This window comes from Rhynchophorus ferrugineus, unplaced genomic scaffold (assembly GCF_030347505.1).
Source record: "Rhynchophorus ferrugineus isolate W39M unplaced genomic scaffold, kcgeb_rfMv2 rfM2, whole genome shotgun sequence".
Lineage (NCBI taxonomy): Eukaryota > Metazoa > Arthropoda > Insecta > Coleoptera > Curculionidae > Rhynchophorus > Rhynchophorus ferrugineus.
The window spans coordinates 67,996,629-68,023,096 of record NW_027472581.1 but is presented as its reverse complement, the minus strand read 5'-3'; the positions used below and the strand labels follow the sequence as shown (position 1 = coordinate 68,023,096).

At 31.9% G+C, this 26,468-nt stretch overlaps 1 protein-coding gene across 2 annotated transcripts in view; it reads right to left on the bottom strand.

The window, feature by feature from the left end:
• The window catches only part of Fur2 (furin-like protease 2), a 1,295,077-nt gene that overhangs the window by 181,049 nt on the left and 1,087,560 nt on the right, over window positions 1-26,468 (bottom strand). The gene's annotated exons all lie outside the window — the stretch shown is intronic.

Below are 26,468 nucleotides of genomic sequence, written 5' to 3'. Positions count from 1 at the left end.
ACAGAGTTGATAAATTGAAACATTTTTTAAGCGTTTTTCAATTTGTGATGCACTATTTTAACAAGGAAAAGAGGAAATAATTTTGTACAATTAACATCAATGATACGAAATTAATCCATTATAAAAATATCAAGTATAGAAACTCATAAAATAATTTCGGTGAATGATTAACATTAATTTGTGTAGTGATTTTGAAACATTCGGAATGTGATATTTACCAGCATCCACTACGTGGTACTCAACGAAAATAAGCAATTGAACCTTTCATGATATTTTGTAATAATAACATATGCCTCGATATCTTCTCGCGTGTTAATTTTTCTTGTTTTTTTTATTTTGATAATAAATGATGTTCAATCAATATGTAGTTTTGTTAATTTCTATTTTAGAATTAAAACGGTGTAATCTACTACAAACCATTTGAAACACCGAAGGGAAGTTGAAGAATTATTTCTCTATTGGATGAATAATGATTGAATATTCATTTTAATAAAAGGTAAAAAATCAATAATGATATAGATACTTACATATTTTAAATACTATATAAAGAAATATACCCACATAAATATTATTATCAATACCTGTAAGTTAAAAAAACTTATAACAAATTAAAATAAAATAAAATGGCATGTACCGTAATATATTTTTTTCCATGTGCTTTATTTAATAATATAAAGATGAACGGATGTAGTAACTATATAAGGAAGCATAAAATTTATTTTTAAAATGTTTTTTACGATAACCGTAATATTTTTTAGAGCTCTAGTCTAAGAACGAAATGTTTTTTTAAGCTAATGTAATAACCGAATATAAGTTCGAGTTATTTGTACTTAAAAAAAAAAACGTAAACCTTCCAACATAAATTTTAAGGCTCTCACTGAAATTACTCTATTGAAATGAAATGCTCATTAAAAGATTTAATGGTTTGCAGTAATATTACATCATATATTTTAACATGAAACCAATTACTCAGCGACGCATCAATTACTACTAATTATCCATAAACTTTTGGTTAGTACTTAGAACTGAATATAAAATATATTTTGTATATACACCGATTTCCTAAATACTTTTAGCTTTAGTTCTGATAATGCATTCTAGAGTATAATAATATCATATTAAACGCTAATTATCTAACTTAATACTTATTCACTAATTTATATAAACAATAAATTGTTTACAAATAAAATTTGACAGAACTTCATCATAAATGAAATCTTACAGAAATATATTTTATTCTTTCACCAAATTGCATAGTTCGAAGCAACATTAAATTTTATTGCATTTTAAAGTTGTGAGCTCAGAAAATAAGTTAAATCAACGACTGGCTTTTAATGATGAAGATCTGTTTTCAATAGACGTTCTGTAATCGTCAACAGTTATAATTGCGTTTTGAATATGTATACACCATTAGTATTATAGCTATTTTCTGCATTTCTTAGCTTTTCGAAATTAAGCACGGAAGTTGCTCTATGTTGATAGGATGTATATGAGTAAACTAATATGATATGTAAATTTATACGTAAATTTCCTTGAGAATACATAGCTTAAATATTTCAGTGTTCTAGAAATAGAGAATATATGTTTATTTATCCTAAATCCAAATCAAATATGAATGTTTTGCAGAAATGTACAATTTTGTTCACCAATTCGATTATATGATTTCACGCCAACCTGTTATATATTAACTATAACTGTATATACTATACAATAACTATATAATTTAAAAAATGAATATTAAAAGTCATTGATTTCTTTCCTGTGAGTCTTAATGTTTGAACTTGCAATGCGCAATTTACCGTATACTTGCGAGCCATCTAGAAAAACTAACGATTTTAATTGAGATATAGTTCAAAACGCTTTTGAGGTCTAAATGAAGCCTAATGTATGTAAATTTTTGTGGATGTAGTAACGGAACTTTTTCAGCTAGTAAAATGGTTTTAGTAAAGGACCTTTACTTAAAATTTTTACTTAAATAAATAATTTTATGGTATTTGTTAGCTCAGCAATTGTTTGTAAGGAAGCTTTGAAGAAAAACACTCGGTACCGAGTACTTTTCTGTTGAAGACTTCATTATTGTTTATTGGTGTAATATTGTGAGCAATAATTTCTTCAGTAAAAACGTGCATTTCCAGAAATTTAACTTCTAATACAATGTATAGATATTTTCCCATTGGAGACATCTTGATTTTCGTTGGTATCAGTATTTTGATCGACAGGATTGACTATCTGAAACTGATAAAACAATGCCCACAAATTAGCAGAAATAACGAACTTTACATGCATCGTTGCCAAGAACCATAAAGCTTAATCGTGTCGAAATGTGTTAACAGAATGGACTCAAGTTCCAACTTTATTATTTGTTAAAAAACTTGCAGGCTAGATAGTAAATTTATTTACTACGAATATCTGTATGTGTTGATACAATATTAACGACACGATATATGACAGCATTTTTAGTTTCTTAAAAATTATTGTTTCGGTTCTTCAGTTGTTTACAATTTACATGAAGAAAGGCTTTTTTTAAATACTTTTAATTTGTTATTATTTCCTTCAATTCAATTTAAGCCTTTTTAAAGTCTTTTAAATCACAAAATTTTAAAGTGATTGAAAATGGATGACACAGTATTTATTTAATCAATCGTTGTCAGTATTACCACGGTTAAGATTAGATGCTGAGTTGTATTTGACTGGAGAAAAAGTAATATCCAGTAATACCTATTCAATGAAGTCGTATAATAATGCTTCTGGAAAGTGGAATTGTAGTTAATATTAAAAAACATTAAATGAAACATTCGAGGGTTTCATTATTCAGTCGTGACTGGTTCACATTAAATAGTTTTTGGTCATTTTGCTTTGCCCTCTCGTCTATGACCTTGATATTAGTGATATTAATATATAGTTTTATGCGTTGTTTGCATTACAATAAATAATAATGTAACATACTGATACGGTGGCTTTTAGCGATTCTATTTTTCAAGATTAGTCATTAAATTAAATAAGTTATGATTAATAAACATTAAAGTATTTTTGATTGAAAACTAATAGATTATGAATAAATATTAAATTATTATAACTAGTAAGATTAAATTAATAAATAATTTATTGTTAACTTAATATAGACTGATATATAGATCAAAAAAATATAATATCGATATTAATGAAAAAAATATATGTAGATAAAAACTGTCTCTATGACTATTAGGTAAATGTCGCCTTCGATAAGTTATTTCGATTAACAATTTTTCCCTTCATTGCTTCGAATCTTTCGATCTTCGAATTTCAATATGAAAGAATATCCTAAATTCTATTTTTAAATATTATTAAAATACAATATGTATATTTAGGACCATTATTCTACTCCATTTTACCTATATAAATCAATGTAACATTAAAATGTAAACCTAATTTTACACTGTTGTTTGCTAACTTAACTTTTTAACAACGGAGGAATTACATTCGGAACAACATAAGGAATCCAAAAACTGTCTCTTTCCTTTTTTTGTCTCAAAATAATAAATTCGTACATTTCCATATTACTTATGTCACGGTCGAAAACAAAATGAGATTACAGGTTAGTGAACAAGATACAGCATATAACTGGCTGGTTGAGTGTATGGGCAGTTAAATAAGATAAGTAGACACGATTTCAATTTAGTTTGGTTATAAATTTAACCATATTGTTTCTTTATGATAAGCAATTCATTACAATACGATTAAAATTATTAATATATTTAATTATAAATTCCATGTATATATTATCAAACACAAACCTAACCTAAAACTGCAAACAAAGTATTATAACTGAGTACTGAATTGTAGTTTCAAGTACTTCGGTAAATCATTAGATCTACTACAATGTTAAAATAAATTATATTTGATAATAGTATTTTTGTTTCATTGTTTTATTTTGATTAGAATGCTGTTGTATGTCAAGCCAAACTGAACAGAGTTGATACAGCAACATTGTGACGTCTTGACGTCACAAATGCAGATGACGTATTTTCAAAACTTTTTTGGATAGACTATATAGTACATCTTGTTTATTTAATCTGAAATCCCTGTAGTCTAAAAAAATACAAGACATGCTTACAGTCTTTGAACGTAATGAAGTTATATATCTAAAATATCAATACAATATTATATAACAAATTAAAACCAAGTTAAACAAAAAAAATCTTGAAAAAATACACTGCGATGACCCTCATGTTTCTCCGTTACCGTGGAGGATCGATTCGCGAGGATAGTGGTAAAATTTTCGGTCGGAACACGAGCTGGAATAACTAGAAATTACGATGGCCGGGGGCATCTGACGACCTATCACGACAAAATGTACGACCTGATCTGTCAAGTCCGGTATTTCGTGCTTTATGACATATGCTGCCATGTTCTGTGACCGCAGATATATATGGGGCTCGGTTTATTACCGGCGCTGGGGTTGAGAAAAACGCTTATTTATAGGGCGGCTTTCTTTTTTATTTCGGTATACGGCCGCGCCGTTATGGGACAATGCGCCATGAATATTAGGGTGAATCGCGAGAAACTGTCATCACTTGTCAATAGGTCGGGAGAAACAACTCTGGAATTGACCCATAATATTTTCGGAATCTGGTTGGAGATTCACGAAAATATTAATCTGGGGTAAATCCATTGTGGTATTTTATAGGTTAGGGTAACCGTTAGAGTTAGGGTCTTACCTTTTCGACAATGTGAAATTTATTTTGTTTGACTTATAGCTACTAACAGGTCAATTGAAAAGTCTCCAGCCTGACACATAGATGGCGCTACTAGAATTAAATCCATATATTTTTTAGTTAGTCCTAACCCTTAAAAGATGCGTGTGTATATGTCTGTTTATGAATTATAGCATTTTGAGTGAAGCAACTTTTGTGATTGTGAAAAAATGGATAAAAAGGAACTTCGCGTGTTGATAAAAATTGCTTTTTGAAGGGAAAAAATACAGTTGAAGCAAAAATTTGCCTTGATGCCGTGTTTCCGAACACTTTCCCAGGAAAATCAACCATCAAAGATTGGTATGCTAAGTTTAGACGTGGTGAAATGAGCATCTAAGACGGTGAATGCAGTAGACGCCCAAAAGTAGTTGTTACCGAAAAAAACATTTAAAAAATCCACAAAATTATTTTAAATTGAAATTGAATGAAATAGCAGACACTCTATATTACAAAGCGCAAGATATCAACTGAACGTGTACATCATATCATTCACGAATATTTGGGTATGAGAAAGCTCTGTGCAAAGTGATTGATGATCTGATGATGATGTGATTGATGATGATGTGATCTTTTGATGTGATTTATACCTTATTTCATGTTTTAGAAAGGCGATATCTTGGATTACTTCGTATATCCATTTGATTTTGGGGTCATCATGCAGCTCTTCGATGGATTACTAGTTGGTTTGATGTTTTAGCATAACCACATATTTGCGCCCCATAAGTCCAAATTGGCTTTATGATTATCGTGCGACTAACCAGTGCAGTTGCCTGACTTTGAATCTAATGTGCTCTGTTTTTTGTCTAACGTGATGTTTCCAAATTAACTTATCATAGAGATGTATTCCGAGGTATTTAGCTGATTCTGCTTGAGGAATCGGGCATTTGTCAAATGACATAAATAGGTTTTTGTCATTTCGCCAAAACCTAAAATTAATAAGGAGAGATTTGGAGCTATTAAGGTGCATTTTCCAGCCGCTAGTCCATATGTAGATCTTGCTGACCGGTACTTGTACTTTTTCCACAGCCTTAGACGGAGAGACATCTTTTACCATTATAACTGTGTCGTCGACAAATGTTCCAAGTACTGTTTCTTTTGTTGTTGGGATAGCAAGAGTATAGAGCAGACACAGGAGTGGTCTCAGGATACTACGGAACTCCAACTGATATAGGTTTAAATGTTGAGAATGTCCCTTCATGCGAGACTAAGTTTTCTTTCGAAAATATATGATTCCAGCAGTGAGCAGTAATTCCGCTGTAGCAATTTACTAATTTTGTGGATTAATTTCAAATGCCATATCCGGCCAAAAGCTTGTGAGACTTCCAGATATATTGCAGGGCAGCATTTCTTTTCCTCGAATACCTTGAAATGAACAACAGCTGTTGACTACCGAGTGGTGATTTCGAAATCCAAATTAGAAATTTGGTATTTTTATTGATTTGTTTTTAACTTATTACTATTATTATTATTTATTACTATTATTATTATTATTATTTATTACTATTATTATTATTATTATTTATTACTATTATTATTATTATTATTTATTACTATTATTATTATTATTATTTATTACTATTATTATTATTATTTATTTCTATTGGTCTAATACGTTTTAACAGCAGTTTCGCAAATAGTTTTAATATCGGTAGCAGCTAAATAGGTCTGTAAGATCCCGCTTTTTCTGGCGGCTTGTCAGATTTTTTAAGTACATGTTTATTAATATTTAGTATCTAGTTCTTTTGAAGTAGTTCTTTGAAATCCCAATTTTTTTTAGGCCGCCCTGTGATTTTTCTCTACCAACCGAGTTGTCCCCTTTCTACATATTCTTCCAGTGATTCAATACTAAGGTATTTTCTTATTTCTTTAGCATTTATCATATCAATACAAATATGGTGTAACAAATTACTGCCTTTCTATTCTGAGCTAGTTACTATGAAATGTATATTGGATATTTTTAAGAAACCCTAATCTGTAAAGAATCAATGAAGTACAATTTTACAAATCATATGTCATCAAGATATGATGGTACGTGAATATTTGTAGTTTGTATATATATATATATATATATATATATATATATATATATATATATATATATTATATATATATATATATATACCTCTCAAATATTCGTATACGGAAACGAATCAAGAACAGTTTTTGTGGCGTGTAGTAGTGTTTATGTTTATTTATATTGTCTATTCTGACCTTTTCCACATATGAATATATTAGATTTTTTCCGTCTACAGTTTCTGAGAGGAAAACTCTCTTCTGAAGTATTTCTATTATACATTCATCTAGGTCGCCATCTGATTTTTCTCCTAACCGTCCTTGCTTACCATATTCGCTTTAACAGTCTTGCGCACTCCATTCTCCGGTTTCCCTATCACCTGAGTTATCTCTTTTCCATGTATTCCCCCACTGATTTAATACTGAGGTATTTTCTAATTTCTTTATTTCTCATGTTTGTTATAATCTCTAACTCTCCTGAAGTGTTTCTTTGACTCACGTCTCGCAACCGAATGTTAGGGTTGGTGTATAGATTGCTTTGTCCAACTCACATTTTAATTTTGCTTCATATCTCTGATTTTCTGTTTGTTATTAATGAAGTTGCGATATATCATGAAATACAAATTCATGGATATTCCAAATATGGTATTCAGATACTTAAATATACTTAGTTGCTCCACTTTTACATCCTCAATTTGAATATTTATTACTTTTGCCTCTCCCATCACCGTGAACTTTGTTTTGATTTTATTCATTATCATTTCATGTTCTCTTAGTATCATATTCTATCTGCTTAAGATTTTTTGTCGGTGTTCTAGTTAATCAGTTGTTATTACTATATCATCTGCAGAAGTTTCTACTGATATTTCGATTTTCTCCATGTTTTTATACCCTATATGTTTGTCTCCTTTTATTAAAGTCGTAAATTCCATTCTTAATTCATCAATTAATAAATAGACTTGGGCTTAAACTTCCACCTTATCTTGCTCTTGCCAAATAAAGATGTTTGGGTTTTGAAGGTTTTAACAACTCTGTTTTAATATAACCCACAGTGTCTCTTTTCTCACACTGACTAATGTTTTTTCCAATCAATAAATGCTGGGTATAATTCTTTTTAGAGCTAGTTGAGCCTTTCCTACAATTTGTCATATACTAATCTTATAGTATGCGGATTATACTTCTGTGACATAGACGACTAATTTTATATCTAATAATTTAGAGGTCTATAATTTTGCTAATGTTTTTAACGGCTTTGTTTTGGAAACGACGTAACTCAATAGTATTGTTATAATTCCTCAAAAAAAAAAGCTTTAAATTAGATTTTTTTTAATATTGTAAATTCATTAAAATATTTTCGTTTCTTGCTGAACAATTTGTTATAAATCAAATTACCACGTTAATCTCGAGATGAATAGGAACAATATTTGGAAAATGTTTCGAAAACATTTTAATCGTTACATAAATGTCGTTCTCAGGTCTCAATCTGAATAATTGGTGTGGGTTAAGTTTTTGACAATGAAAAATAGTGTGGAAAACTGTTGGATTACACGAGCCCAATGACACGCCATCGAATAATAAATAAGAACTGCGGTTTATAACGTGGTTTTGTTAACGATAACGGTGACAAATAGCGTATTATAATAGAGTATTGTTTAGAGCTAGATAGTGTGATAGGGTGAGAGTTATGGTTCTGTCAACGTTAGAACTTGGAGAGTCAATAATAGATACAAAAATACTTGTTTCGTTTTACATAAATAATACAATTATGTAGTTTGTTCATTTAGAAGTAAAATTTAGTAGCTTAGTTTACCACTGTTGATTTACTATTTCGAATAAAGATAAATACGATGCATTTTGAGCGGGGTTTGTTGGGTATAAACCACATTTATATAACAATACACTATTTAAATTACTATAATTTTGAAATATATAACTAACAGTTCAATAGAATTGAAAAGTCCCCGGCCTACCATAGTAAAACATATTTTTTGGCAAAATTAGTTTTTTTTTTATTCAACATAATTCCCTTCAAGGGTGATACACTGATTATAGCGACCCTCCAACTTTTCGATACCATTTTTGTAGTACGCTTTGTCCTTTGTTTCAAAATAGGCCTCAATTTCGTTGATCACCTCTTCAAACGAAAATTTCTTCCCAGCGAGCATTCTTTCGAGAGCTGAGAACAGAAAATAGTCGCTGGGGGCCAGATATGGAGAATACGGTGAATGAGAAATCAATTAGAAGCCCAATTCATGGATTTTTTTAAGGGGTGAATTGTCTTGGTGAAGAAGCACTTTCTTTTTCTTCAAATGCGGCCGTTTTTCGTCGACTTCGTCCTTCAAACGGTTCAATAACGTTTTTCCTTTTTCAGGGCAGTCAATGAAAATTATTCTATGCGCATTCCAAAATACAGACGCCATAACCTTGCCAGCCGACTGTGTTTTTTTTCGCCGATGTTCATTTGATATATTTAGAGTGTCTGCTATTTCATTCAGTTTGAAAATCATTGTGTGGATTTTTTAAATGTTTTCGTTGGTAACAACCTCTTTTGGTAGTCCACTGCGTTCACCACGTCTAAACTTAGCATACCAATCTTTGATGGTTGATTTTCCTAAGGCAGTTTCCGGAAACTCGGCATCAAGTTTTTCCCTTCGAAAAGCAATATTTTATCAAAAGGCGAAATTACTTTTTAACCATTTTTTTCATAATAACAAAAGTTTCTTCACTCAAAATGCTATAATTCAAAAACTAATGATCCGACAGCTGTCAAATTTACGCACGCATCTTTTGCGCTATCTATGAGACAGGACAGGAACTTTTCAATTGACCTTATTATTGAATTATATTTTAAAATGTTAATTTATTTAGGAAGAACTTCCAGTTTTTTATAATTATTAATTATGTATAACAGATAAATTAAGTTCTAATTTTTTTATTCATCCTATTGGGTATTCATATTTGTCGACCGATACTGCCCAACATTGCAAATAATTAAATATAGTTAATAATTATTGTTAATATTTCTGCTGAAATATTTTTTTAACTGAAATGCAATTTGATACCTCTAGTGAAGACTGCCTACTGGTATTATTTTGGTATCAACTATGATATGAAAACATAATAAGTAATGGGTTCTACAAAATACTTTGCAGCTTATAGCTAGCTGCCTTGCGAGATTGACTAACATATGAAAAAGTACCAATTATTTTTTTCACGCATAAGGTTTGGCGGGAACTTACAAAATCACAAAGATTAATGCTATTTTTGCTTGAGTCCCCCTATAAATCCCGAATTGGCAATGAGACAAAAACGTACGCTAAAGCGACCGTAGCCTCCTTCTGATAGCTCCAGTTTGCTGGTTTTTACTCAAAATATATGACTCAGAATAAAATGATGATATAACCTTGATTTTGAAGAAAGAGTTGATTAACTGCCGATAATCAACGAATAAGACTTGCGTGATCGTGATTTTTCATAGAAAAGGGAGGAACTTTTAGGGGATGGATAGAGCAATAAAACATTCTGCACAATAAGATAAAGGTATCTTACAAAAGTAAGTGTCATATACAAATAAGAGTCACATACCAATAAAAATATTTTATTATATGTAAATAATATTTACGACTATTTTAAACCGAAAAACTTTCGTCTATTTTATGTTAATAACACTAAGTTAATAACAATTAGTAAGTATTGATATGATGATGAAAAGGAAATATCATTCATTGTTGGATAATCAAGTTTGGTGATTGAAAATCTCAGAAGCCTAATTGTCTAGTTGCCCTTGATATTGTTTTCAAAGATTACACTCTAGTATAATATTATATTTTACATTATTAACTACCAATACGTTAAAATGAAAATAAATATATATTATATATTCTAGATTTTTTAAATTATATTTTATTATTGTTACATATATATTGTTGTAGCAAATAACAAACAACAGCAAATTTTATCAATAATAAATGAATAATCTGTCAGTGACACCCAGACATGAGTGCGATGAATCCTGAAATATTGAAACAATTGATAATTAGCAGAACTTTCACTAAAACGCCATTGTTGCTTCCAAACTCAATTATATTATCTGGTCCTATTCGGCAACTTTCAGTTAATTAATGCGAGCTCACACAATGTATTGAGTGGAATTTATGACATGATTTGTAATTTGGAATTTGGGATATTAATAATACATATGGGCTGGTATATTTGGATTATAGTAGTGTACAAAAAAGTACTATATAAACAAGATTATATACAAGCAATTTTGCAAGTAAATAATTCGAGCTTGTATAATTATTTTGGCAATAATTAATATTATAAAAAATGTAAATTTACTTTATCTTACTTGAACTAAACGTTCGGAGAGCTAGCTAATAAATCTTCGGTTTGTAATTGATGTAGTCACAATATTTTCACATAATATTTGACCTTAATTCTAACAATGTCGACAGAATGCTAATATATTTTCAAGTTGTACAATCATTTAGTGCTACTCAAGAAAAGTGAAAATCATATCATACATGAGTATATGAAAATGGATGATATATGAATCTACCATGGCATACCTAAATCAAAAGATCACCTAGCTGAAAAACAGAATGTGAGATAAATCGAAAAATATTATATTTTCATACATTTCAGTTTTCATCTAATTCTTTTACTAGAAATTTAAAGTGCTCCGCTTCCAACAACTGGATTTTTATTGTTTCATAGCTCACTGTTTTAATTGTGCAGTTCGTAGTAATGGTTTTCAATAGGTTATAGATGAGTTTTATTACTCCTACCTTATAGACTGTTATTGGTGGTGGTTTGGGAACACACATTGGATGGTCGAGTTTGCGTTATTGCTGATGGTTATAATCTTATATTAAGGTGGGCAGATGATTTGGTTGAATCGGTGTGGTTTACTATTTTTAGATTTTTAATATTTTATTTTATTTACTTCCAGAGGATAAAAAAATAAAATAAATACATTGTTTATTTCACGCACTTAATTTTTCACTTACGTTATTTTTTGCACTAGTTTTTGACCAAAAATTTTATAAATGAATTTCAAAAGGACTGTTGTAAAATAAGGGGAAATAATTTTAAAACACTAATAAAAATGAGATGCAGTCTCTTTGTCTGGTCATGTAAGCACGTATTCACTACACTTTAGGTCTGCTGAGAGACGGATAGCCGCATCTGTTATGCGTTTTTAACACTCAATTAAATAGCCGTAATAAAATACTGAGTTTTTTTAAAGAAAGGTATCTTTCTAGAGCTTGGAGCGTATGGAAAATTCGTTTTCACCCTACGAAGGTTGGAACCGAACTATCCCATATATTCAGGAGTTCCGCAAGGTAGTGTACTGGGTCCAGTACTGTATCTTCTGTATACGGCTGATTTGCCTACCACAAAAATAACTATTGTGGCAACATATGCAGACGACACACCAATCTTAGTATCCCATGAAGATCCAGTCACAGCATCAATAAACCTACAAACCCACCTGGAGCAAATACAATTATGGTTGAAGACATGGCGCATTAAAGCCAATGAAACAAAATCGACGCATATAACGTTTACCCTGCGTAGAAGAACATGTCCACCAGTGAATATCAATCATCGTCAACTCCCCCAAGCAGAGCATGTTAAATATCTTGGTATGCACTTAGATCGACGACTAACCTGGAAGAAGCACATACTCTCTAAACGGAAACAACTTGGACTCAAATTATATCAAATGTATTGGCTCATCGGGCGCAAATGCAAGTTATCATTAGATAACAAGGTATTGCGGTATGAGTCTATATATATATATACATATATATATATATATATATATATATATATATATATATACATATATATATATATATATATATATATATATATATACATATATATATATATATATATATATATATATATATATATATATATATATATATATATATATATATATATATATATATATATATATATAGACTATTATATATATTGCTATCTACCGCTAGCAAATCTAATATATCCATCATTCAACGGTTCCAAAATAAGGTGTTGCGTGCCATTGTTGATGCTCTGTACTATATTTCAAATAAAGTGATACAACGCGATATTTCTCTAGCACCTATAGCGAGTGTAATTCAACGTGTTTGTGTGAAGTACTTCGAAAGAGTGTCTGTGCATCCCAATGTACTCGCTAATCAGCTAAATATGCGACGTGATAGTGAAGTGCGTAGACTAAAACGTTTAACACCACCTGATCTGATTACTGGACATATGTAGACTTTAAAATAAGCTTTAAAATAGAACTAATTAATTAAGATAATATTTTATATAGAAGATTTCTTAATGAAGTGATTTTCTACATGCCATGTATATATAATATAGACATAAGAAATAATTATTGCCAATAGGGCAGATTGTGGAATCACGAAGAGTAATAAAATATATATATATATATATATATATATATATATATATATATATATATATATATATATTATATATTTTAGGCTCATTTTGGAAAAGTGTGTTATTCGATATTGAAAAATGGTTACGTTGATGTTGTAGTTACAGAAACAAACAGAACTCAACATCATCTCAATATCAGTGAATTGGGTAAGCTAACATGTTTGTAGTATACGTAATTAACCTGATTAATATTCCCATATAATAAGATATAATAGTCATTAGAATCAGATTTCGATTATATGTTTGTACAGGTATTTATCACTTACTGAAGCGTACCTCTATGTGTTAACTATATAATTAAAATCATAAACGTTACTTTTGGCCACTGAGCATATTACTGAAAATCCAAGAGTTTCCATTTTATATATTTTATGAAATTTACAGTGGGTCAGTTTTTTGAAATTGTTGAATTCTGCTTCAATATATTTTTTTTTATTAATTATATTTTACATTAGATATTCTTAGTAAAATATTAATTTAAAAATTAATTTATTACTAGTGTTCTATTGTATTTGCACTAATATAATGCAAGACGAGTACGGGATGAATACATCGGTGTATATTTTCCAAACTAAAACTATTTAAGCTAAAGTTAAGAATACCCTTATACACTAAATAAGTTCATGTGGGTTGCTTCATGTGGTTGGTGACGTAGCGATAAGCATTGGAAATTAATCGTAGAACTTTGTTTTGGGTGCGCTGGATTACTAATTGGTTTGAAGTCTTAGTGCAACCCCATATTTGCACCACATAGGTACAAATTGACTTTATAATTGACTGATAAACAAATATCTTTGATTTTAGGTCAAGTTGAGCGTATCTTCTGACTAACTCACACAGTACAGTTGGTTGACTTTGAGTCTAATCTGCTCTGATTTTTGTCAAACATAATGTTTCCAGTTTAACCTAGCATCGAGATATATTTCGAAGTTGTTTCAATATAATGAATTCAGTTTATTTCTTGTATATTAAACCTTTTTAGTTCTCTAAGTTCTCTATGTATCAAGTAGATTTTCTTTGGGCATGATTTATTGCTTATTATTAGTATTAAGTTAATTTTTGTCATCCAAATTATTTGTAATCCTGAAATACTTTGAGTGAAACTGATACAACACTGATAAAAACATATTTATAAAAACGGAACTAAAATGATATAGTAATTACAAATAATAATTATTAGACGTTCTGAATATTAAATCCCTTTCATATGCTATCAAATTACTAAACGTTGAAAATAAAAGTCACAAAAGCAGTTTTAATTTATCATTATTAATGGTTAATATGAAAGTACTACTGCAATCGTTTTGAAAATTAACACTTAAAGCCGTCATATATTCGTTTTAAAACCACCTTAAATCTTAATCATCCGACGGCAATTTGACCGTGTCAGCGGGTATAACGTGTTCGAAAAACTGCAATTCCAAATTGGATTCTTGTTATTTACTGCTAGTAGCGTGGAGCTGGCCAAGAAAAACTGCACTTTATATTTTATTTCCAGTCTGGAAATTCAACAATGCTCGAAATGACCAAGTTCTTATCGGTCCTATTTTGGACGTGTTTTTGTTTTGTGTCGCCGTAATATGTAGGACATTCGACTCGTTCAGAAGGAAACTATGACACGATAAGGAATGAGTTCGCAAAGAATTTCAAAATATATTACACAAAACATACGCAGTTGATATAAGTAAATATATAACCGACTTATTTTTGTTGTTTTTTTTTATTATTTAAATAAATACGTTGTAAAATTTTTTTCTTTCTCTTTATTTCTTTTATACTATCAAAACAATTATTTATAAAAATTAAAAGCCATCTAAGAGGGAATCAATTAAAGAATGTTAACCATAATTTCTCAATTGAAAAAAATATTTTTTTAAATATATATTTTAGTTTCCTTTTTACCAACGAATCTGGACAGGAGCAAGATCAAGCTTGTCCGGACTGGACCTACAGTTTAACGTGGGCTCCGAACCACCGGCATTAAGCCTATCGACTGGCGAGTGACCACCTTAGAAAGCATCCCAGAAGATATCCGGTCTTACCCAGCCTGGTTACTGATGTGACTGGGATCATTTTCCTTGTCGGATTTTGCACTCTTGCCTAGAATAATCACAAATATTAAACTACCACAAACATAAATTTATGACCATGCTTCAGCAGAGTTCAAACTCGCGAAGCGGGCGAAAAATATATTGTTATATATGAAAATGTTATATTCAAACAGAATTTTCAATAACGAATATAAACATAGAGGCAGAAAATAAATCAAAAAGCTTGTTTCATTATTATGAATGATAATTAGGTCTACAATCATAGTTCTGAATTTAATCATCAGGATACATTAGTTATTAATAGCTAATGTTACAATGGCAAACATACAACGCTATGAAACATAAACGTTGTAAAAACCACTAATCTCTCTTTCGCTACGAATACCAAATAAATTAATAAATCAATATCAAACATACGTGTAATGGAATTGTACAAGGCAATTTAGAGGTTAAATATAACTTTTGGTTACAAAGCGTGGCAAAGAGTTAAAAGTAAGATACATCCAGCCGAAATGAAATACTATGAAATCACTATATGAAAATACTATACGAAAGACATGAAAGAATAGCAAGGGGTATAAAAAGATCGATAGAATGAGATGTAAAGAAATACGAAAATACCTCAATATTGAAACAGCTGAAGAATACATTGAAAGGAGACAACTCAATTAGTTAGGACACTTACAGCACATGGAAGACGCAAGACTAGTAAAGATAACATGGGAACCAAGTATGGAGAGAAGAAATAGTCGAGAACGAATCAATAAGCACACCTAGGATAATGTATCAGAAATACTTCAGAAGAAAACATCCCGGCTGAAGCAAAAATAGTGAGCAGAGGAATGTGAGCATATGCAGGCAGGAATACAGCGTTACTGCCCTGACTATTGCGTCCATGTTCAAGGGCCATCTGTTTTCAAACCACTAGAATGACGAACGAGTGAGATGTGAATGGTCTGCTTACTAATAGACAAAAAACTTTAGTGTCGTTTTGTATCACCGTTCAACAACTCGATTTTCTCTCCTTAAATAAACTAGTTTTTAATGTAAATTAATAAGTCTTTGTACTCTACCCTTTCCAGTTTTTTAATTGGCGCAGTTAATAGAATTCCGAAAAGATCACACGGTTGTTCTCTTTTGAATTCACTTAATTAATCGGAATCAAATTAATTTCTGACGTTGGATTGGCAATCGTTCCGCATTTAGTTTAAGCATAAATTAGTGTAGCTAAGTGGAGTTCGGGCAAAAGTATCACAGCTGAAACTGTCAGGTCACAAAAGATGGATTGAAGGCACTCAAGGACCCCCAGTCATAAACCATTCCAAGTAGGAAATATTCAGGTTATGAAAAACACCCCTACTCCGTAGATTTTTGGCACATACATCACAGTTCAACAAAAGCCACCAAAAGCGGACAGTTGCTGTGAATTAACATAGTTTGCAGGTGAACGGTCGTCAAAGGAGAATTGTAGTAATTTAGTGATAGTTGTGATTCTAAACAGCAGACCATTCCAATCTCCAAAATTTGAAAAACCATTTCGTAGAGAGATTGGGTAGAAACAGTGCTATTTCAAAGACCTTCAAAGGCAAACTGGCTGACGAAGTTACAATATATACTTATAAACAGTTTTACAACTATAAGCTGTACAGGTGGAACAACAGAATAACCACGTACATTCATGTGGTCGTAGAAGGGAGGAAGGGAGTTCTTTAGAAGGGAGGTGTTATATAATGCAACGTTACGTTCTATCTTGAAAGAGAAAAGAGGCACAACAAACACACCTATACTACCGCCAGCTTGGTGGGGCAGTGCTAAAGGCGGCAGAACGGTCGTCCTACTGTTGCGATAGTCGTGGATCCAAATCTTGCTGGGACATGGCCGTCAATTTATGTTTGAGATTGTTAAATATTTGTGATTGTCCTTACGCAAGAATGCAAAATCCGAAAAAGAATATGATCCCAGTCGCATCAGTAACCATGTTATGTTATGATCTCCAAGTTGATCACTCGCTAGTCGGTAGGTTTAATGCCGAGGACAAGCAAGTCCACTCAATAAAAAATCCAAGATGTTAAAGTGATTAAAATCCATATACATTACATACATACACCTACACCATTATCTGATTCAAAAGGTTTTTTGATTATATATTGAGGATTTTATATATCGTTATAACATTGAAATACAAAAAAATGTAATTAAATTAATTAACAAATTAAAATGTGGTCGCTCGTTATTTTGATTGTATTACGCATGACTGCAGACAAAAACAAAACGGGTTAATTAAAAACACTGATTAACGAACGTATTTTTAAGAAATAATGCCCGGGGTTATATTGCAAAAATAAATTAAACGTTTCCGTGTTCAACACATCCAATTTATTGGCAAAGCACCACTCTGATTTATGTTTATATCTATAATGCCGGAAAAAATTGCCAGATATAAACACGTTATATGGTCGAAAGCTTCTTTCGACTATGGTCCGCGTAAAATTTACGACGCAGGTTGCTTTAAAGCAACATTAATTTTCACGACCACCCGAACGATAACCTGTTTACTAGGAAGCCGGAGCGACGACGGCAAAAACTTCCAGAACGACTTTCGTTAAACTTTGAACATTAAACGCGGCGATTTATTAAAATTTATTAAAATATCGCCGTAGACGAGAGTCGAGCAAGGACTCGTACTAATTTTATTAATTTTATTCAAATTTATGATAGTACACCGGTTTAAGCCTACCTTCCAATAAATTATGTTTATGCAACACAAAGTTATCGGTAAGTAGAATTTATACTCCTCTTCTTCCTTTACTCTCTGTCTCTAATATCAAGGAGTGAAGCGTCTTGATATTTCCGTAACACATCAATTGAAAAGTCCTTGACTTGACACATAAATGGCGCTACTAGAATTAAATCCATATGTGTTTTAGTGCTAACTAACCCTCAAAAGATGCGTGTATAAATTTGACAGCTGCCGGATCATTAGTTTGTGAATTATTGCATATTGAGTGAAGCAACTTTTGTTATCGTGAAAAAAGTGGATAAAAAATATATCGCGTGTTGATAAAATATTGCTGTTTGAAGGGAAAAAATACAGTTGAAGCAAAAACTTGGCTTGATGCCGAGTTTTTAAACACTGCCCCAGTAAAATCAACCATCAAGGATTTGTATGCTAATTTTAGACATAGTAAAAAGAGCACCGAAGACCGTGAACGCAGTGGACGCCCAAAAGAGGTTTTTACCGACGAAAACATTAAAAAAATCCAAAAAATGATTTTGAATGAACCCTAAATTGAAAATAAATGAAATAGCAGACACTCTAAAGATATCAACTGAACGTGTACATCATATCATTCACGGATATTTTGGCATGAGAAAGCTTCGGGCAAAGTTGGTGCCGCGCGAGCTCACTTTTGACCAAAAGCAACGACGAGTTGATGATTCGGAGTAGTGTTTGAAGATGATCAAGCGTAATAAACCTGATTTTTTACATCGGTATGTGACAATGGATGAAACATGGCTAAATCATTTCACTCCGAAGTCTAATCGACAGTCATCCGAGTGGACTGTACACGACGAACCCGCCCCAAAGCGTGGGAAAACGTAACAATCGGCTCGCAAGGTGATGGCGTCTGTATTTTAGGATGCGCATGGAATAATTTTCATTGACTACCTTGAAAAAGGAAGAACCATCAACAGCGACTACTACATAGCGTTATTGGACCGTTTGAAGAATGAATTCGCCGAAAAACGGCCGCATTTGAAGAAAAAGAAAGTGCTGTTTCACCGAGACAATGCTCAAGCCAGTAAAAACGATGGCAAAAATCCCTGAATTGGATTTCAAATTGCTTTCTCATCTACCGTATTCTCCAGATCTGGCCTCCAGTGACTATTTCCTGTTCTCAGATTCCAAAATAATGCTCGCTTGGAAGAAATTTTCGTCGAATGAAGAGGTGATCGCCGAAACTGATGCCTATTTTGAAGCAAAGGACAGATCGTACAATATCGCTACAATCAATGTATTACCCTTGAAGGGAATTATGTTGAATAAAAAAAACTAATTTTGCCAAAAATATGTGTTTTACTGCGGTAGGCCGGCGAATTTTCAATTGACCTTTATATTAATTTCAATGGTTAATGCGATAGTTACGGGTTTGAATCCTGGTCTGGACTGATATGATATTATATTTGTAATTGTTTGTATAAGCATATTAGTCACTCGCAAATTAAAAAAAAAAGAAAGAAAAGGAATTGTATAGAGCGTTTAACCCAACTATTGAAACCAAAATGGTTGCGATACAAGTAGAAATACGCCAAAGTGGTAAATAATTTTATAAAAGTAAGCATAAACGACTTCCAAAGTAAGTGAGATTACTTTTACTTTAGTAAGTAAGTGCAAAAGCAACAAACAATATAAATTTGGTGAAAAAATGTAAAACATAGTGAAAGCAGAATTACATAAACATATCATAGATTAAAGGGGTAAAAATATATGTTATTCACTCCGCAATAGCTTCATATTAAGCACATTAACATATATTAGATTGCTTGCATATACTTTGATCATCGATATTTAATATTTATTAAAATGCACGGTATCAATGTAAACAATTATTAAACAATCATAATTTTTTTTACTGAAAATAACAGTTTTCTATTTAATATTATTCAGTGATTGAATGTATATGACGCTTATCATGGAACGCTCAAACAATTGAACAAATCGGGACAATTGTTATATAAAAGTAAAATTATCCTATTCTATGACAACGCTCGTATGGCTCGCTTGTATGACACGTTGCATATAGGTGGGAAGCATAGAATGTTGCAAATTAAACGGAAAGTTCTGCCACACCCAGTGTATTTACCAGAATATGCCCTTCTTATTACCACCTGTTCAGATCGACTCAGTATGACTTTGCTAGAACACGGTTTTGAAATGTTGAAGAAGTACGAAAATGGATCGATGATTGGATTGGTGCGAAATAAATACCGTTATATTTTTTCTATAGTTTGTGTGTTTCGACAAGGCATTGCTATGTTATACCAATTTTTCCTGTATATAATAAATGTCATTTAGAGAGAAAAAAATCAGAATAAATACCGTCCGGCGAGCGCTCCCCAAAGCTATCATTCATGGAAAACTCTTTAAAATGGAAGTCAATGCTAAGTTACGTAGTAAATAATGCAACGATCATAAAACCAAGGCACTTGATGTTTGGAAGATTGTGGTATGATCCGATGAACCATCATTTATATTGTTTCCTACAAATGACCAGGATTATGTATTTATATTTCCAAAAGAAGCCTATTATCCGGACTGACTGCTTTCTACTATCAAGGCTGGAGAGGTTCTGTTACCATTTGTGCGACAACATTGTGGCATTCAGCTCCCACTCACATCGCTGGCCCGAATAGCGCTAATAATATCTCGACATTCTAATAGATGATATTCTTACTATGACTAGTACATTTTTATTAAACACTGCCATATTACAAGATGATAATGCGTCCATACACAAAGCCAAAATTCAGCGCAATCTCAACATAATTGAACCACATTGAGGAGATGTAGAGTGTGAGGGGTGGATTAAAACAATATGCGGATGTTCTGGTTCAACATTTCACTGGAAACTATTCAAACACTGTGTGAACCTTCTTTTTTAGAATTTCTTCTGCGAATAATTGCAGTTCTTTCAAAGCAAATGACGCAACACCTCGTTAATAAATAACTAAATAAATATTTATATATATATATATATATATATATATATATATATATATATATCCCAGAATAATATCCTACAATTGAACTTTGACAAAGTAATAGTGAATTATATTGTAGCGACATTAAGGCATGTCGAATTTCACATAGTGGAATAACGGTCTACAAAATACACAGAAATATAATCCCAGATGTTGAACACGGGCGGGGTGCCAGCAACGCCAACTAGAACACGATAACGAATAGCTGGCAACCCCGAGACGTTTATCTGGGATGTTACTGAAGGGTATTTCGAATGATTTAGTAACCGACCATCGTTTGGTTTAGACGTGCCACCATCGACTGCCCAAGCCTCGTCACCAGGTAACACCGCTGCCATCCGTTTTATCTATTTTGTATATTCCACATCTTATTTTAATCGTCAATAAATAGCGGTCACATAATGTAAACACCACATTTCGTTTTAGCTCCACTCACTGAGCCATATAAATTACCCCAAAATGTATTTAAGTAATTTCTATTAATTGTCTAATTTATAGAGATTGCACAAGTGCAGTAAAATATTGCATATCAATCTAAGGCACACAATACAGTAGCATTAAGACACGAAGGTATCTGGGAAAGTATTGTACTTGCTACAGCTGTACAATTTGTTGATAAGGAAAAGATATTTGCCAAAATATCAAAGAAGAGAAAAGCAGACGAGATAAGGGACTTTCCTAAGAAATAAAACATATATATATATATATATATATATATATATATATATATATATATATATATATATATATATATATATCCTTCACCATGAAAAGAAAAAAGCTAAGGAAAAGGAATCCAGATTCGTTTTCAAAGAAACTTTAATTTTGTCGAACCCGCAACAATTTCTGCAATCAAAGGATCAAGGGATGGCGTTTCCTAAACGGCCGAACCCTTACCGAGTACCGCTTGTATCCGGGGTCTTCGGGTATAACTTCCAGTTATTCAATTACTCGAAATACTTGCTGCCATTACGGACAAGTCAAGGAAAGGAGTGAGACGGTGAGAGGGGAGCGAAAAAGAACGACAACATATGAGCCGTCGAGAGACAAGACGGGAGCGTCGAAAAACACACCAAATAAAATAATTTTTCTCCGGCGGTCTTGGCGTTTGCGTTTCGAAAGAAACCGGGCGGGGGTGGGCGCCGAATCGGATCAAAGGTTTTAATTAAATTTCAGGTACCTATCCGCTCGTTATTTCGCATTTCGGAGGTTTCTCCCTTATTCGCTAAAATATAATCGCGAAACTTCATTATATCTCTGACAAGTCGTTTTAACATCCTTTGAACCGTACCGGAGGGAAAAACTCACTGAATAAAATATACATGAAATAATACGTAAGCGGGTGTTCTTAATAAGGGAAGTCCTCAGACGATATTGCTCATCTTAACAGGGTTGCCAGACAGAAATATGCTTTTGCAGCGTTTAATTACGACAAAAATTATGACTAATAACCATTCGCGTAGGCGAGTTAAAAATATTTTATGAATACATGTTTATCTTTTATTTACTATATATAAGTTAGGTATGTAGGTAACAACAGCTTTGTATACCTTTCTTATTTATTTTTGGAAAGAAATAAATTTTTATATATAGGTATAATTGGTAAGAAAAATATATAAATATATTAAACCAAACTTCTGATTTCCTGCGTGTTGTCCAGTAGCTGTATTGCTTCCACGTTGCTATGATTTAGCAACCTTATTTCATGGTTTAAGGCGAAATCTTGGAGGTCTAAATTGGCTTTATGATTGACTATATTTATATTTAATGACAAAAATACATTATATCAAAAGAGCATATTTTGTTTTAAATAAGAGTTATTATGCCGACTATGATACAGGGATACGGTTGTATAAAATGTTTTAGAATATGTTTGCCTGGGTGAAAATTAGGAGGAAATGTCATCGATATTCGTCACCCATCTCTTCTAAAATTCATGAACTGGAAACACCTTTCAGTCGCTTGATGTCCTTCTAAAAGGTGTCGGAATTAGAATTATATGACAGAGACTGTTTATAAAAGTATACCATGAAGTTCGTTTGGCTTCTTTAATAATTCTTCTGGAAATATCTCTTGTGAGTTTATAGGCTATTAAATTTGCCAATGTAGGATTTACCCTAAAATTCTTCGCTTACTGATTGCTTCTTTACATTCTCTGGTCCATTATAGAGTGGCATTCGGATGGCGCTTAGGAGACCTGATAGTGATGGAAACTTATGCTACAGATTTAATAGCAATGATAAAAGGATCGAGGTTTTCATCAGCGTAACCTTCAGTAAATGTATGAGCGGTGTATGAGGATTCGTATTGATGCCAGTCAGTTTCAGAAAAACGACTTTTAGGAATATATTTAGAACTAGGTGAATCGGCAGAATATTGGGGTCTTGAATGTGATTGAACTATTATATTATTATATAAAAATTGATAGCTATGGCTTCCAAGTTTCTATTCAACTGAAGAAAGCATGAATCGATTGCTTCACATGCTGCAGTAGCTACACTACGTAATGCGCGTCAATCAGCATGAAGTAGGCCCTCTCTATGTATTTGATGATAATCAGATTAAACTAATAAATCGGTTTCAGATTTGTTTCCTGTAATAACAAGAAGGCTGGTTTATATTTGCCAATCATTAATTATAATTCCTCAGTTGATGGTATGATACCATTCAGATTCCACTGAAAAATTAGTTGATTTGGCCGCATTATTTGTTTGATGTAGTATCAAATATTTCCATTACATCAATCTCTAAAGAACTTGTAGATGATTTAAAAGAAAGCTTATTAGCTTACTATTTCTTGTCTGGTGGTTTATGAGTTTATGATGATGAGATGATGACAGTTGTGGGGTATTATGAGACGTAAGAGAGAGACAGTGCATATTTGGGAACAGGATTTACTGGATTTGGGAGCAAAACTGAGACGGAAGAAATTGGAGGGGTATTACAAGATGGAGGGGGATGATTGTCAGTTTTGTTTTCATTAACAAAGGGAATATTCTTGTGAATTTTAATTTCAGCTTCTAGATTTGTAACGTTAACGAATGATCTAGATTCATTAAATATGAGGCTACTGACCCTTTTTTTTGACTGTAAATTACGATATTTTTTCAAAAGTTTTTGATTTATTTTTAGTTCAAGTTGATAGTTAGGGCATCTCTTGTATCTTGTAGAATGATTTCCATTGCAGTTTGAATATACTAGTGAGTTGGAGCTTCTTCGTGAATATTGTGGTCAAATCACAGTTCGTGAAATCTCAGCTAGTCATTTCTCCTTTACAGAAGTTGAGCGACGAATGAGGAGAGAAATCAGTTGGAGTATTTTATATCTGAACAAGCAGAACTCCATCTTTAATTTTTTAATTTTGAGATTTTCACCAACCTGGCTTGTAAGAATATTGTTCATTAAAAAGGGAGATACTTTGATAAAGTCTTCTAAACATTTAAGTATAAATAATTTGTCAAACTTTATGTCATCTGTTTGTTTTGATTTATTTATATACCCTATTCCGGATCTCTTCGCCCCTATTAAGGGGGAAATAAAATAAATTAAACGGTATCTTCCCTTTTTATTAAAAAATATATATTGAGTGATTAAATTGACTTTATTGGGATGTACTGAACTCAATGTTCAGTTCAAACGTTTTAGTGTTTTTTAAAAGGCCCGTTTGTGATATTAGAGACCTAACAACTGCTAAAACCAAATGAAACCTGTAATTGAGGATCCACTCTTATTATAATTCAGGCGCTTGAATATAAATTGCAAGAAAAATACTAGCCAGAATACTACGAAATACTACGGGTCCATACGTAGCAAAACTTATCGAAGTGTTGCTCCGTTTGAAAATCCTGTATTTAGGAATTAACTTCTTATGAAATGAAGGTTAATTTCATCTAAAAACCAAAAGTATTAACTAGAAATGGTAATGACAAAATCTAACGTCTAGTACCAATACCTAATATTAATATTGTGGGTCGATTTTTTACTGATTTGTCTCTACTACATCACAAAATAATAAACATGACTCATGAAAATTTACAGCCACAGGGCAAAATAATATACAGATGCGTGAATTAATATCGGGAGCTCGATCTGTTGATAACCTCGTGCCGTGCTTATCATACAGTGTTCATAAATCAAAATAATAATCGCATTATAATCATGGATATATCAACAACCTTAAGATACACAACAAGCAATAGCTGATCATTATCCTCTGAGCTTAATATTTCTGAAACTTTTAAATATCTGGGATATGTCAAGGTTCGAGTATCGCACGAAAGGGCGTTCTCGATATTTAAAACTATCTCGGATGGTGCTCCACAAGGTAGCGTCTTAGGATCTCTATAGTATCTGCTCTACACTGCTGACATTCCAAAAACAAATGAAACATTATTTGGAACCTCTGCTGAGGACACAATTATTATGGCAAAAGATATATCTCTGCCTAGGGCAACAGAAAAAGTGTAAGTGGCAGTCAACAAAATCTACAAATGGACGAAAGATTGGAATATTCAAGTTAATAGCTCCAAATCTGTCCACGTTAATTTTGTATTGAGGCGAAATAATAAAAACTTAATTATATCACTCAATGGATGCCCGATTCCTCAAGCAGCATCAACTAAATACCTTGGAATCCATCTTGACGGTAGATTAAATTGGAAACATTACGTTAGACAAAAAGCAAAACACATTAGAACCAAAATAAAATAACTATACTGGTTAGTCGGAAGATACTCTCAACTTGATCTGAAATCAAAGAGGTTGGTGTATAATATAATTATAAAGTCAATTTGGACCTATGGGGTGCAAATATTGTATATGTTGCACTAAAAATTGAAATCAACTAGTCATACAACGCTGTCAAAACAAGGTTCTTCGATTGATTACCAATGCCTCTCGCTATGTAACTAATGAAGAACTGCCCGATGACCTGGAAATCAAATGGATTTGCGAAGTTATCCAAGATTTCGCCTTGAAACACGAAAGAAGATTACTAATACATACTAACGTGGAAGCAATACAACTGCTGGACAGCGCACAGGATGATAGGAGATTGAAACGAACAAAACCATACGAACTTATATAAAGTGTATACATTTAGTGTAAACTATAGCTATAAGTTAATAATTAATAAATAATTATAATTTTATAATTGAGGAATACATACTGATGTATTTTCTCGCACTCGTCTTGCTTGTTAATTAATCCAAGTACATAGGAAAAGTAGTAATAAATTAATTGTAAATTAAGATTGTACTAAGCGTATCTAATAAAGATATTATAAAAAAAATGTCAAGGTTCCCTTTATAGGGAGTTAAAAATCAATCAATAAAAAAAAGTCCTTGCTAAATCCTTAATAATAGCAAGAATCAATAGTTACTGCGTATTATTTGCTTCTTAATATAAAATGTTTGAAGTAGAAGAAATTATATGTAAAATTTAT